This window comes from Cornus florida, unplaced genomic scaffold (assembly GCF_030987335.1).
Source record: "Cornus florida cultivar Cherokee Brave unplaced genomic scaffold, ASM3098733v1 CherokeeBrave_3.0.0_Hap2_Chr09, whole genome shotgun sequence".
NCBI classification, from domain to species: Eukaryota; Viridiplantae; Streptophyta; class Magnoliopsida; order Cornales; family Cornaceae; genus Cornus; species Cornus florida.
Genome location: NW_026775579.1, coordinates 86,707,392 through 86,721,624, shown reverse-complemented (window position 1 = coordinate 86,721,624; position 14,233 = coordinate 86,707,392). Strand labels below are relative to the sequence as shown.

General features: G+C 32.2%; 1 long non-coding RNA gene across 5 annotated transcripts; it reads left to right on the top strand.

The window, feature by feature from the left end:
- Positions 1 to 1,140: 1,140 nt before the first annotated feature.
- Positions 1,141 to 5,511, top strand: LOC132274886 (uncharacterized). 5 transcript variants are annotated; one of them, XR_009470543.1, is made up of 6 exons: positions 1,141 to 1,281; positions 1,439 to 1,596; positions 2,092 to 2,164; positions 2,962 to 3,115; positions 3,325 to 3,394; positions 4,576 to 5,511. It is a non-coding gene; the product is annotated as an uncharacterized LOC132274886 (long non-coding RNA). The 5 variants fall into 5 exon arrangements; XR_009470540.1 differs by having other exon boundaries at positions 2,092 to 2,220; XR_009470542.1 differs by having other exon boundaries at positions 2,092 to 2,235.
- Positions 5,512 to 14,233: the final 8,722 nt, after the last annotated feature.

Sequence of the window (14,233 nt, the reverse complement as noted above, 5' to 3'; positions counted from 1 at the left end):
AATCTTTCAATGGTATGTCATTTACATGGTTTCGTGACCTGTGACGAAGAGATGAGACTAAACTTATTAACCAGCACATCCACATCATCCAAAATATAGCCATCTATCCTAGCAATGGAATACATAGAACCAAATCTTGATAATTTTATGTTATTTTGGACAAATGGTGAGTTAAATGAACTGTGAATTAGAGGACAATTTTTATTAGGAATTTCTTAATTAGTTAATTTTTTTAAAATGTTAATTTAGAATTAAAAATAAATAATTTATTTTTCTATGGTTATAATATAAATATATAAATTTATATAGTTATTTATATGAATTAAATATTTGCAAAAAAAATTAAAAAATTTGTGAAGATATAATTAGAAGTGGAGATATAATTTGTCTCAGGGGCGGAGGGAAGGGGGCTATCGCCGAATGGCCCCCTCCCCCAAATTTTTCACAAATAATTTTTTTTTTTAAATTTATTTATGGTTACCTTATGACTGCAAATAAAATTAATTATTACTCTTCAAAGTTGAATAAATCTTTTACTGCAATATACTTTATACATATATATATATATATATACACGCGCACATACACATATATTATTTGTTATGAATTAGAGAGAAGAAAAAACGTGCTTGACACTTGACAAACTCAGCGGTTTTATTTCATTTTTCTTCTCATATCATTTATATGCATACTTTTAACAATATAAACAATTACAATTATTTTATTTTATTTTAAATTTTGATTTTATAATTACTAATTCCCCCCCCCGCCCCCCCAATTTTATTTTTTTGGCTATTCTGCCTTTGATTTGTTGTTTTCATTATAATTAATATATTAATAACAATTTTATTTAATTAAAAAATATATTTAGTTAATTTTATTAGTAAATAGACTCTTGTGTACAGATTTATAGTTTAAAATATACCACTGCTTTATTATTACTCTACAATTATATATAATATAAATATACAAATTTATTTTATTTAAAAATTTATTTAGCCATAAAAATAAATTTGAAATGAAATTTTTTGACCTACGAATATTCCAGGAGGGGAATTTTAGGGCCCTTACTTTTTACAATATAGGTGTCAAAATTTATAAGCTTTTTATATTGTTTTTGAAAAAGAAAAACATAAAAAAGTAAAAAGATTCATCAGTACTCTGCCCTCGAGCTCTATTCACAGAAACTTACTCTCTCTACAATTACTCTTCCCTCAAACTCCATAAGACGCCTCTCTCTCTCTCAGATCGCTTTTCCCTCAAACTACATAGATATTCAAGGTTTGTGTTCTTCTTCACGAACTGAGTTTTTTTTTCTCTGAACAAGACTTCTTTGATTATCAGATTGTTTTTTCATGGACCTAGTATTTTTCCATTTCTCTATTTTTTTTTTAGCACTTATATGCATCAGATCTGTTTCATACATGAAATCATATAGGTCCGTCGTTTTGCCCTAACCGAGCCCCCTTTCTTACACAACTCTCTCCTTTAGTGCCGTTTTCCATCACCGGTCATCGCCGATGAGAATCAGTTTTCGATCACCGGTCACCGCCGCCGATTTCTCACCTGCAACATCTCTCGCGCTCTCCATTACTGGTAAGAGCTTTGTCCTACTTTGCAATTTGTATTTCAATTTCCCATAGTCGTTTTGCAATTTCACTTTCCCATTTCGTTTTGCCCTAACCGAGCCCCCTTTCTTACACAGCTCTCCCCTTCAGTGCCGTTTTGAAGTTGCATAATGATTTCAGCCTCCCCAATCGCCTCCATCTCTATTCTCGTTCTTAACTCTGAACTTGCCCCCTCTCTCTTTGCAACTGCTAACTTGTATGTATGGGTTTTCTAAATCAACTAATCTTGGTCTGTAATTCTTGTTTTGCAAACTAATTCCTATTAAATTTTTTATGATCTTTTTTTATATAATCTTTTTTTTTTTACAATATAAAGTAACAAAATTTGCATTGCATTGCATTTTGAGGTAATCACCATAATCTACATTTTATTTCAGCAAAACAAATATATATTTTTTATTTCTATAACGTCTATTTCTATTTTTTTTTTTGTCAATTATATCAGATTATTTTTTGTTTTTAGAATCAGCTTGCCCTGGGGGAAGTCGAAGATAGCGCTGCAATATTTCAGAAAGTGCTTGGAATCAAGGAGTGGGGTATGTTTGGATCGGAGAATTATGATTGAAGCTGCTGATGGCATACAAAATACTAAGTAAATAGAGTACAAGTATATAGATTTCTATACTTTATGGTTCTATTAGTGCACAAATTATTATATGCTGGTGGTAGTTTTTTTTTATTTTTTATTTTCAGTCTTATTTCTGATAGTTGTGTGTATATGGAGAATTTTTTTTTTTTTTTTTTATTAGTTAAGGATAAGACAGCATCTACAATATTCCATTTACTGGGAAAAAAATAATAATAATAATAAAAAAGATCTACAATAGTTCAATCTTTGTTGTCAAGTTTGATTGATTAGAATGATAGAAATTACTAAATCTTTCTCATCTTCAGTGATTTTTATATTTTTCTTACGGATGGAAATATTTGATGCTTTTGTTGATTTTCTACTCTCTGTGTCAGTTTATTTCTCTGGTTTAAAAGTATAGAGGATCAGTTCTTGGATGGTGCCAAGATTCAAGCCCCAGGTCTACAAAAAAAAAAAAATGAATATTGCTTTGCATAATTGGGTGATATCTCAATTTTTCTGATTATAATGCATTTTCTTCTTGAAATTGCTAGCTGTTTCTCATCTTCAGGGATTTTACAATTTTCTTATAAGTGGAAATGTGTGATGCTTTTGTGGATTTTCTGATCTATGTATTAGTCTATCTTTCTGGATTTAAAATATAGGAAACTAGTATTTTTGAAGGTGCCAAGTTTCATACCCTATGGTGTACAAATTTTTTTTTGGATATTGCTTTGCATAATTGGGTGATATCCCGACTGGCAGAAAGTGGCAAGAGTGTACAAATAGGTGTGCTGAACTTTTGCTACAGAGATCTTACAATGCTGCAACTAGTGCATTAGGAAAAATTGCGAAGGCCTTATCGTGAAGCACTTACTTAGAGAAATTACTTGAAATGAAAGGAGAGGCTTTTTTCATGGTATGTACTATTCATGACTCCTTTTAGTTGACTTAATTGAAGTCATAAAAGTCGATGAACTCCTACTCCTTAAATTTTTATATACACTACTTTAATTATATTCTTAGCATTGGCAGTGACAAGTAATACATATTTTTCACGTATATTACAAATAGGATATTTCTTTCTTTAAACAATTTTACAGATACTAATTTAATGTTTTTGTTTAGGTATGGAAGCATGCCTCAGGGATCATCAACTTTATTAGCTGTCAACGTACGTGAACTTTTACAATGCAAGGTATGCAGTTTGTTGTCTTCAAGTTCATTTCGTTGGATGTTGGAACCTTAGCTGTACAATGTTTAGTTGGGTGACTTGTTTATCATTCCATGGTAATGTGTAGCATTACTACTTTATCTGTCACCTATATATTTTTGAAAAGTTGTCATGCTCAATGAAACTGATGAAAGACAGTGATCTATGTGGTAAGAGAAATGTGTTTTCTGGAAGTTGTTATCATAATTGCAAACTGAACACTAATGAACACAAACTTTCATATTATCTATCTTTTTTCCCCTTAAAAAGTATACGGTAATAGTTTTTTCATGCTGCAAAACATTGGTTCTTCCAAGAATATATAATAAATAAAGTTCTTAATAATTTTGGACGGGGTTCTCATTTTGTAGTTCTATCTTTGCTTGTTTCATTTCAACATGCGTGGGGCAGGATAATCTAAAATTACAGCCATGTAATGAAGAATTTGGACTAGAGATTTTGTGGAATAGATCAAAGATGGTTGAGAATAGATACGGTAAAATTTTGGGTATACTATTTTAATGGTTTAAAGTGTGATTGAAGTAAAAAGCCTGTAAGAGAGAAATATATATATATATATATATATATATATATATATATATATATTTGATAAGTCTGTGTCTGTAAGAGAAAAAAAATATAATAGTAAATTAGTGGAAGATAAAGAAGAGAGTAAGAAGATGAAAGAAATGGAGCAATCTGAATCTTTCTCTCTCTCTTGAAAAACCCTAAGAATGCAACTCTTACTTTGATATTCATCAAATCTAAGTATTAAATAGACTCTAAGATAGTAAGACAAACAAATCCCTAGGAGAGAGAACCTTTAGTATGGTAACAGTAAAATACAAAATGACTAAAAAATTTAGAAGAAAAGGTGAAGAAGAATAATGAGTCTATCCTTTCTATTTTGCAAAATTGTATGATTTAACCAGGCCAACCACTTGGATGTCTTTTCAATAATTGGTTCGCATAAATCCTCAATTAAGGGATTGTTTAAGCCGATGCCATGCACCCAAGAGTTGGATTTTTTTTTTTTTTTTTTTTAATATTAAAGTTGATGAGTGCTGAAAAGTGCGTATTTAAACCACTTAAGTTTAAGCATTCTAGTACCTTTATCTATCTTACTTTATCGTTTTAAATTGATTTCGAATTATTTTCATTTTCAGGCATTTATCCTGAAAATAAGTTAAATCAGCCAAATAAGAGCTTAATTGAAGCAATTCTAAGATTAAACAAAGAAAGGAGTAAAGTGGAGAAAGAAAGAAGCAAATGCAGCCAAAGGTGGGAAGCAGTAAAGTTCGATCGATCCAACTTTAAGGTTCGATCGATCGAACACTGATCGATCTCAGTACTTTAAGATAGATTCAAACCTTGACCCAAAGCAGAAAGTTCAAAGTTCGATCGAAACACCACCATTCGATCGATCGAACACTTTTGTCCTTATTTAAATGATTGATCTTATCCACAGCTGTACCACCCACTAACCACTTTTGTCTTTTTCCCAAAAATATTTCCCAAAATATCTCGGATTTGTCTTTTCCCAAAAAGCTTAACTAGTTGGATCGATCCAGCCTTAGTTCGATAGATATCAGCTAAGTTTGATCGATCCGACTCCAAGGTTCGATCGATTGAACTTCCTCCAGTGCGAAAAAGTTAAAAAGCCAGCTTGTGCAATCCGTCCTCTATCCAATCATTAGAGAATATTATTTGCACGATCCCAGCTCATTTTGTGTGTCACTTGACCTGTCTATAAAAGAAATATGATACACTTTTTGAGTGGGAGAGAATTCTAGGGATTATTCAAAAAGGAGGCAAGCCTTAGAGAGGAAGAAAAGGAGGAGGAGGCTAGAGACATCATTGGAGTTCTTCATCAACAAGGAGCAGATCTCTTCTATGGAGTTAGCATTTGAGGGTTGGAGCAACATCACCATGAGTGGCTAGACATCCTTTTGGGGCTAGAGTTAGTCCCAAACATGCTTTCTATATCTTAATCTTGTGTATTATTGAGGGAATAGTGTTGTAATTAATGTTTTGACACTTTGATATATGTAGATCTTGATTGTTCAATGATTTATGTGGTTAAATGCTTTCAATTGATCATTTCATTCTATCCATATGTCTATGTATGTTAAAATAGATGTTTATGTGCTTGTCTTTAGATTTTGTGTTATTAATGCATGTCTGTGTATTGATCTTATAGATTTAGAGATTGTCAAAATATAGTGCTTAATGGAATGCTCTTCTGATTTTCTTGATGATTCATACCTATTCCTTGATGGATTGTGCTTCTCCCTTAGTTTATTTTCATGCTAGTGGTGTAGTGTTAAATGGGAGGACAATCCATATAATACCCCTAATTTTAAAAGAATAGTCTAGGTTTATTTATTTGTTTTAATTATATTTTTAATTATTTAATTGATTATTTGACTAATTGCTTATGTGTTTAATTGCATTATGTATTACTTGATTATTTGATTATGTGTCTATGTATTATTTGTATTTATCTATGTGTTAATTGTTTAATTAGATTATGTGCTTAAATGGTGTTTTGATTAATTGTAAATTAAATATTTTTTTTTATTATTATTTTTTTATTTTTCTTTTATGGTTATGGTCAGTGGTAATGGGACAACCAATTGGGTCCCATGGACTACTTGGATAGAAGGTTGGATGTGTATGGATTATTACCCATGGATAGTTGTGTATGTATATATATAGATATATATTATATACATTTATAAAAAGGATATGGTAACTTGGGTAATAATATTTAATCTAATGTATATGTTTTATATTTAAATAATAAAAATATACATAGATTTGATACGTGTTATGTTTTAAGTTACTTTATAATGTTATGGTAACTTAAGTATTATTGGATAATTCATTAATAAATAATGGGATGTGCATAATTTATTTATTTAATAAAGATATACATAAATTATATATGTAACATATTTTACTTACCTTTTTAATATTTTAATATTTATTTTTTAAGTTGACTTGAATTGGGAAAAGGGACAGTGTTATTTTATTTAGCCTATAAATACATAGTTATAGGTTGAAAAAGAGGGTTAGAAATATTCACGTGATATATTCTAGAGATAGAGAGTTAGAGAGGGAAGGAGGAAAAGGAAGAAAGGAGGAAAAAAAAAACCTTGTAGAAAGAAGATCAAGGAAGAAAAAGTTAAACTTTCTATCCGAAAGTTTAAGGTAAGTTTTTCTTCTATCTCTTTCCCTTTGATTCGTGTTTCTGTACATGCCTAGGAAATTCCAGAATTTATTAAACACATAAAATTAAATAATTGTGCATGTTTAATTGGATTAGAACATAGGTTTTATGAATTTGGTTTATATTTGTTCTTATGTTATGAATTAATAAATGCATGATTTTGATTTGATTTTCGGTGTAAATTTTTACATGTTTAAATTATGTATTTTTCATATCTGTGGAATGATGGACCGTAGAAACATACCTATGATTTCTAAACATTAAATAAGAATTAGGTTTGGGTTTAAATAAATTTAAATAAACTCAATCGTAATGATGCTTGGTATTTGAATGTTTTAAACAAACGAATGGATTTAATCTTTTAATATGTTTTAGCAATTGAGATTAAATGTGTAGGATGAATTGGATATGGAGAATGCTTATTTGACGGTATAATAAAATATCATCATATGTATAAGATTCAGTTTATGTAGGACATATGATATAGGAAGTTTAAATAAATAATAAGTCATTCCTATTTTGTGATAATTTGATATCATATTATCATAGTTATTTCTAAATTGTTTGATGTATTTCCTTAATCGTTACATTAATTGTTGGATTGTGTGATTTAATGCACCGGTATGGGACGGTGGCATTATAGGGACGGATTAACTTATCAGTTAAGTCCTATCTATTTTATATAAGGGAATGGATTAACTAAAATGTTAAGTCCTACTTATATTCAAGTCAGGTCAGCTGAACAAGTTGAATGACTTATGGAGGATTAATTTATTATATAAGGGAATGGATTAACTAAAATGTTAAGACCTACTTATATTTAAGTCAGGTCAGCTGAACAAGTTGAATGACTTATGGAGGATTAATTTATACTGAATAGGATGGTTACTAGATTTTATATATATAAGTATGATGCCATGATATGAGCTTGAGTTTCAGGATCAGTGGTTAAGGTACGTATATCGCCAAGGATGTGTAGCTAGATATAGTGTAGTTGTGTACCCTGATAGGTCTAAGTACTCATGCCCACTATATGTGCGTTTTGCATGTTACCTACTATTCAGGTTGAGACAACCGTATAGTCTAGTGAGGTTCTTTTAGTGTATGTATATATATATATGGACTTCTAGTTATTGTTGGATTGACTAAGATGTATACGTGTATCGGATCTCTGCTTGGACTGTAGTAAAGTAGAACTTGTTTGTGGGCCCGACCTATCATTATTTTTCATGTGTTCGTCGGGAGTAGAGGTTGTTCATGTTGAGCGGGGATCAGTCAACTTTATTCTTCCGATGCTACATAGAAGTTCCTTTATGATTCAATTTCTTGATTTAGACAGTTATTGCTGTCATTTGTTTAGTTTGAATTTTCTAGGGGTTCACACAGTGTGGACTCCCGAGTTGTATTTTAGAGGATCAGTTGTATTAGAAGAGTTTATTAATTAATGAAAATATATTCTGAGATTTATTATTAGATTATCATTTTAGTTTTTTGTCAGCATTTATTTATTATTCTTTATTCATTTGTACTCTATGTTCGTTTATTGCTGATTTGTTTTGATATCCTCGGGTATTCGGGTGTGGGCATGGCCAACCCGCATTCAGAAATCCAAGGGTATCACAGTTGGTATCAGAGCACTCTAGGTTCAAGTGTCCTTAGGGGTGTCTTTCGTTATGTGACTTGTTGCGTCTCTTAAAACTTAGAACCTGTTGTAGGATTTGTTGTACTCTATTTACGGTTTGTTAGAAGAATCTGATGTCAATTATATTCTGTAGTCCTAGAATGGTTGGCACTAGGAAAAGGATGGGTTCAAGGCGAAAGCGATAAAGGCTCAAAGGAGTAAAGGAACACGTTATCAATTTCGTTGCCAGAAGGCAGAGTTAGGGATCGATGGTTTAAGTTTGTTTGGCGTTACTTTAAAAGTATAAGCCAATGAAGGATTTAGGTGTACGTGATAGGTCACCGTATATCGGGGCCAACACGACTTCAGTTGATCTCAAAAAGGAGACAAGCGAGGAGTAGGAGCCGAAGAGGATCCTAATGGAGGAGATTTATATGCATCCAATAGAGATGGTACTAAATCTTGAAGATGGATGATCGCGCGAGGTGATTTGAATTGCTAGTAGTATAGCGAATGTTATTAATAGAATTGAAGTTGATCAATCTACAAATAATTAAGCTTTCTTATCATCTCTAAAAGAGGTATATAAGAAGTATTGTTCAGGAGTTTGGGGATCGGATGTGTTCTTATTAGAATGAAATACATTATTTTTAAATCACAAACAAGAGGGCATTAGTATTATGTTGTGATGTTCTAATTCGCTTTAAAAAGCCAAGTTAGACAGTTTACATTCCGCATATAAGAAGGATGAGGGTTAAGCCCTTGGTATTTGCTTAGGCAAACATTTGTGTTTTTAAGCTATGTTTTAAAAGATATATTTCGAGATTGGATGATTATTTATGAAACTATAAAAGGAAAATTTGAAAAAAATCTAGTAAGGTTGATTTCAAAGGAGGCTTTCTTTTTTAGAAAGAACGATATCCTAAGTTGAAGTATATCTTGTTTCATTGTGTTTATCATACATGTTTTATTTTTTTTGTTAATTACTCGAGATTTGGTATGTGGTTTAGTTGGGGACACAAGTGTGTGATCAACTAACTATTGTTTTAATAATATGGAGTAATAGCGTTATTTACGCTAGATTTGTGAGCGTACGGTCGTAAGATTTGGTAGATACACATAAATCTAGCCAATCTATTAGACTTGGACATGTGTCATTATGGTGTGTTTTGGGATGGGATAGTTAAATCAACACTGCGAGTCAAATAATCTAGAACGATTAGTTTAATATACTTTACGTTAGATATGGATTCGTATCATATTATAACACCATGATATTGGTAGTTGTTAATGTTTCAGTATGCGTGAGGTGGTGGTAAATAAAAATCACTATAACGCCATGATGATTTATCAGAGGTGCTGGATTTGCTGAATATCTTCTTGAAAATTTAAGAAGTTGTTACCAAGTCGGAAGGAGGATTTAGTAGTGGATTAAGTACTTATCGGAATGACACTGAGTGAGGATGGGAAACTGAATAAATCTTCATCAGTAAATTCTTAATCAAGAATTTATTCACGAGGGTGTGTCATTAGGAGGAATTTGCCGGTGTTGCACATGGAGGAGGAAACTAAGTTTCTTCATTTTCATAAATAATATGGAATTTTTTTTTTTTTTTTTGGGTCATAATTTGCAACAATTAGCTATTGCTAGGAAATTGATGACTTATGTGGAAGATGAAAAGATTTCATATTCTTTTGAAGTTAGACAAAGAAGTCGGATTGACACTAACTTGTCTTAAAGAAGCAGGGTGTGTCAAAGACAAGATAGTGAGACTAAACACCTATATAAAGATGAGGTGCATGGTATGTATGGAAAGGTCGTAATTTGTTGACTTTTATTGAGTTAGAGTCATAGTTGACTATTGATAAATGGAATTACCAATGGACTTTCAATATTGGTAAGTTTATCACAGCTCAGTGGTGGATAGATTTAGTTGCAGCACTCGCTTTTGAAGATGCTCCAATTTAATCAATGGGTACAGACGAAAGCTGGTGATACCGGACTAACGCTACTTTCTGTAGACAAATTTGATGGAGGATGCAAGGATTGAGTTTCACAACTCTTAGTTTTTTATTCACCCTAGTAGAAACATGATGCTTCACAGTATGAAACAGATGTTTGGAGGATAGGCAGGAGGAGGAATATAGTGTTTTTTCTCTAAGTCTAATATTTATTAGATAGTAGAGATGGACCATCAGAGATCACTGGATTCTTATAGCTATTTTTCTATACTAAAGTGGAAATGACAGAGCATTTTCACGGATTTAGTTGAGGGATTGCTGATTTGATGCAAGGATCAGGATTCTGGATGGGATATTGATTGACTGATAAAATTAAACTGGTTTCATTTTGTCTATTTTGATTGAGCTGGTAAGATATCAGTTCATACGAATAGAACGGATTACGAGACGACTTAGATGGATGCAAAGTGTGAATCATCAAGTTTCGTCTGTTGGAAGCGAAGATGGAAGTGGATGCTCTCAACAACCGATAGGATATCAGTTGAATATATAGCAGGTGTAATAATAACACTTGTTATTACCAAGGTAGTTCAGGAGGTCAATTTTGAATATCGGAGCTGACCCTAAAGAAGGTGTTACCTTACTTAGATGGAGTTTAAGGTACTGGAGGAGGAGTCAGTGGTTTATGTAAATAGTTATATGACGGTCGGACGACTGAGATGGAAATTTATAATTTTTCTGGGTACACCCAGACGGTTAGAAGGTACATCACGACATCAAATGTTCGTTTTGGTGAACAGGTACGGATAGGGACGTGTATATAATTGCCCTAAGTGCAAAACCTGCTACAAAGGTGGAAAGTTAATCATCAAATATCATAGGAATCTTTAGCCACTTCTTATAACAAATATGGAAGTTGAACTAAATTGGAGTAACGGTCGGTGGGAAGGATCGACATTGATTTGGAATTTCAATTTTCTATATGGAATCCGAGTGGTGGATTGAGAAAGATCGCTTGTGAACATAAATTTGAGTGATACTTATTTTAGAATTTCATAGTAGTTCTATAGTTCAGTGATAGTGGTATTATAGTATATAGATGTCCATATTAGTGGATGCAAAGTGCTATTTCAGAGGAGTTTTATGAAGATTTTGGAGCAGCGACTCTACTTCATATCTATAGACGGAGGAATTAATTGAGAGATTAAATTAGACCATAAATGATATGTTTGAGGCGTATATCCTAGATTTCCATGGACAGTTAGAAGTGTTTACTTCACTTGTCGAAATTTTGTCTTTAATATTGTTGGCACAAGGAGGTTAGTGTGACAACTTTGGAGGTTTTGTATCTTTCATAATGCATACCTCTCATTTGTTGGTTGGGAATGGAAGTAAGGGTTGTACAATCAGACCTCGACTTCATTTAAAAATATGTCGGAAAGAGATACTTCCCTTTGTATTGAACTGCGCGTGGTTGGGAGGGAGGCGACAGTGGGATGTTATAAATAGTTGAACTCGTATATTAGAGTTTTTCTATCAGGGAGTAGTTTGTTCGTTCTGTTTTCCATGTAGAAAGAAAGGCTATTTTTGGAGAAAGGTCAATTTTACTTATTACATTAACTTTTAAAGGATTGTGTTTCGCAATTGAGGCAGTCGCCTCTGAATTAGCGTTACCAAATTATTAGCGCTGAGTGCATCGAAGTTTGTGCGTATATTCTATGGCACTTGAAGGTATGCAGATCATTCCCTTGTCGACATGGGAGGATTACGTTGTTATTTGATACAACCTACGCATCGTATGATTATTATGTTTCTTAAAATATAGGAACCCTGTACACCACTTGGTATATTGGAGTTAAGTGGAGCCCTTATAGTGAGGTTGTGTTTACTTGGGAATAGGAGGATGTTTTTTGCTCACAGTTTCCAAGCATAATGGAAGAAAGTAAGGGCGAATTCCGAGAACGGAATTCCTTTTGTTAGGGGGGAAGAATGTAATACTCCTAATTTTAAAAGGATAGTCTCGGTATTTATTTATTTGTTTTAATTGTATTTTTAATTATTTAATTGATTATTTGACTAATTGCTTATGTGTTTAATTGAATTAGGTATTACTTGATTATTTGATTATGTGTCTATGTATTATTTGTATTTATCTATGTAATATTCCTAATTTCAAAAGGATAGTCCTGGTATTTTAATTTATTATTTTTATTCTTTAAATTGCATTTTTTTTTAATTGTTGGAGTGAATATGTATTAATTTTTCATTAGTGTGATTTAATTGATTAGCTAATTGTTTTAATTTAATTGATTTAATTAATTTAATGGTTTAATTTAGTTATTTTACTTGAATTAATTTAATTGAATATAATAGTTTAATTAGTTTAATTTAATTGTTATTTAATTATTTTGTGGTTTCAATGTTATGTTTTAATTATCTTTAATCAGTTTTATCGTGACTGTAGGATTGATTGTATATAAGTTAGCCGACATGGAATTTAATGTAGTTTTTATGGGCCGAGTAATTGCAATTAGGGTTTAAGGGAGTCTAGGATTAGTGTGGTCATAAATATTCACCTAAGTTGTCTACCCAGGGTTTTTAGAATAAACTTACGACATTGTAAGGTTGAGAGAAGTTTTGGAGACGGTTGGGAAAGATCAGAGAGCAAACGGAGGATTCGCTGGGAAATTTGAGACGAACGTCGGTGTAAGGCAAGTTCTGTCTTAACTCTCTCCCTTAGGCTTCGTGTTCTTTGCATACTTAATAGTTCCAGGATGAGTTACATGTTTTAAAAATAAAAACGTTATCTGTTTCATGGTTTGAATTTTAATTGTAACAGTATGTGTTTTATACCTGCTAAATTGTATAAACTTGAAACTTTCTTGCATGGTTCTTTGTTTAAACCCATCTTAGCAATGTAATAAAGATTTAAACAAGGGTTGGTAATCTACTGGGACTCAGTTACAAGTTTTGGGAACCTAAGCAGTGAAGGGCCGGAGGTGCAGACGATGCCGGAAAAGAGAACATGAAGAAAAGGAGGGAGAGAGCCGGCTCCTTTTGGATTGGAGGCGGCTCCAAGACTTTGGAGGCGGCTCCAAAGCACTTGGAGGCGGCTCCGAGGTTTTTTTTGAGCCTGCTCCACTTTTGTTTTTCAAATTTTGAGTATGGAAGCCATGGTTGTTGGGTTGTATGATGTTTCAAAGGCAAGAAGGTGCTGTAATGGATGCTTAAAGGGTTGTTCAGAGTAAGCTTTAAACTCTAATGGACAGTTAATTTATGAACAAACTCGTAGTTGTCAATTATGTGAATCGGTATGCAAAATTTTAATGAACTTTTATACTGTGAGGTTTTAGCTTGATAATCATTATTTATAAGTTAGAAACTTCTATGAAAGGGATTTGATCACTGCTAATTTTGTATGGTGGTGCTAAATAAGCATGATAAAAATCTCTGTCTTGCTTGGGTTGTTTAGAGACTAATTAATCGTTAGATTCTAGCAGATAATGCATTGATGGTTGGACTGGGATTTTAAAATATGTTAATAGCTTATAGTGTTTACGCTCACCATAAAAATTAATTGATGAGGTACTGCTATTTCAGTTCTGTTAATTATGTGAATACTGGGAGTTGACGGTTAATTATAAATATTGTTGGTGTGAGCAAATAATGGCTTCTGTGTAATGGTTTTGTTTAAGCATGATTGTTGATATACTCTAATATGCTTAGTATGGAGTAGTTGATACTGATATTTAGGTTGTCAATACTTCATCTAATGTTGGTTTTATTTGAGCATGTTTGATAATATGTTTTAATATGCTTAGTATGAAATTGTTGATATTGTTATTATTATGGTCGATACTTTATCAACTGTTGGATGGATGGGACTGTATGCACCGGTATGGGACGGTATCATACTAGGTTTGGATTAGCTCAAAAGAAATTACTAAGTCCTACCTATTTTGGAATAAGGGCACGGGTTATTAAATAAAATCCTCCTTATATTTATGAG